Here is a 2460-nt window from a genome sequence, read left to right on the forward strand (position 1 = left end):
AAACATTGCCATCGCTGATCACTGTGATTAAGGAGTTGAGCTCTAATATATCATGCATGCAACTGTTAGGCATCTATAGGATTATAATCTCCAACACCTGAATAGAAAACATGCATCTAATATCTTCCAATAAAGTTACACCCCCAATCATCTTGTTAGTAGAGCAATAGACTTGCTATTTACTTTTAAACCCATAAAACAACAAACACCTAGAATTAATAACCTGACTAGATTTAATAGGTTCCTTAGCTCCTTGTGGATTCGATCCCTAAGTACTGCAACTGAACATCTTATTTGAGAGAGTAATTCACTCCTTAGGGTAATTTGAGTGGTATCAAATTTGGCACCGTTGCCGGGGAGCTTTGATCGCCATTAGATTTAGTGTTATTGATTCTTATTCTTTTCTCTACCCCCATTCTGACACAAAATTTTTTCTTGTCTTTTCAGGTGCATGCCCAGCAGTACCAGAAGCAACAAGAACACACAACCGCTATTCTCAGAAGATCCTGCTCACTTAGAATGCTCGATCTGCAAAGACCAACGTTCCACATCGATCGACGCAGCAGCTTTCACGTCGACCAATTCTCGCACCCAACCATTGACCGATACCCAACCTTCATCGTCGACCGATCTACATCGTTCGCCATCAATCGACACTACACCACATCGATCGATCCTCAGTCGCGAAGCATGGTTGTGATTGTTATTCTCAGACAGGACGAGAATGGAAACATGTATGACCAGGATGGTCATCTTTGAATAAGATGGAGACTAGACGCTCAGGGGAATGTAATCTCTGATACTGATGCTACAGGATCTGCTCAACCAGTTGAAGAGGCTGCTCGACTAAGGGCACTGGCCGACTACAATCGTCCAGATGAGTACTACACCAACAGATCAGCTATTCGACTTCCAGAGATTCATATGCAGAATTTCGAGCTAAAGCCTCAGTACTACACACGCAGATACCCTACTCTGAGTTACCGCACGAGCATCCCATGGACCATCTAGAAAGGTTCGAGGATCTTATCGCTGCTACTCGTATGGATGGAGTCTCTGGATGGAGTCCCTGAGGACTACCTATTGTGCAAGCTATTCAAATATTCTCTGACTGGAGAAGCGATGCACTGGCTTAAGCAGCTACCCACATGATCTCTAACATCCTGGGCCGAAATCAAGAATGCGTTCTTGCGAAACTTCTTCGATGAGGCACGCGCTGAAGACTTGAGAAGCAAAATCGCTACATTCGCGCAAGAGACATGAGAGTCTTTCAAAGACGCATGGATCAGATTCAAGTTCTTCCAGCGAGACTGTCCACACCACGGATTCAACGAAGTGCAACTGCTGAGCACTTTCTTCAGAGGTATCGCCTTGAGGTATCAGATGGCTCTTGATAAAGCTAGCGAGCGAAACTTCAACACTAGGAATCTGGTGGAAGCTGTGAGACTGATAGAAAATCTAGCAAACAGCAGCAGCACCAAGAACACTGATTTTGAAAGAAAGAAGTCTGTTGCATCCCTAGGGAAGGAGCATATGGACGAAGTTAGAGCAAAGCTAGATGTAGTTCATGAGCTTCTCAGGAAGCAGGTCTGCTCAGCTGAAGGAGAAGAAGCTGTAGACATGGAAGGAGAAGAAGATGTGAACTACATTGGAGGTACTGGATTTCAGAGGTATGGAAACCAGGGTGGAAACAGAAACTTCTATGGAAATGGTCAAAGGAGTAACAGAGTTCACAGTTTCAGAAACCTTTCAGCAACAACAGCAGAGGCTATGGAAACTGACAGAGTTCTGGAAGGACAGCAACAACTCACTGTGGATTTCAATGGGAAGATAGATTCCGCCTACAACAGTCTGAACACAAGAATTGAGACCTTAGGGACTCAGGTTAGGAATCTTGAAATGCAAGTGGTTCAGACTGGAGACACTGTAAAGAGGCAAGAAGCCTTGGCTAGAGAGGCAGGAGTTGAGAAATCAAAACACCACGTCAATGCCATCATAGATGATAATTTATGGCAAGTGGTGAAGCATGAGAAGCTTGGAGAAGGAGACTTCGAAGTTGAAAGCTCCATGAGTTTCGGCGGATCACAATGGTGTCGACCGATGTCAATGGATACACATCGATCGATAGACCTTGACGAAGATCGATCGACAGACCATGACGAAGATCGATCGACAGATTACTCTTGACATCGATCGACGTCGTCTGCTGAATTTACTGCGGAGTGTAGTGCAGTTCGAATCATGACTCATAAGGAATTCGCAGAAAAACATCCTCACCCACCCTCCCCTTTCTACGTCAAAATCGATCAACCGCTTGAGACAGCAGTTGACCGACAGAGAGAGATCGACATCGATCGGCCCCCCCTCATCTCCCATCGATCCACACACTCAGACCACCACCTAAACCATCAGCCAACCCACCAGAACCTACAACCAACCCTTCAGACACTACACCAGACA

The sequence above is a fragment of the Brassica oleracea genome, chromosome C9, assembly GCF_000695525.1.
Source record: "Brassica oleracea var. oleracea cultivar TO1000 chromosome C9, BOL, whole genome shotgun sequence".
NCBI lineage: Eukaryota > Viridiplantae > Streptophyta > Magnoliopsida > Brassicales > Brassicaceae > Brassica > Brassica oleracea.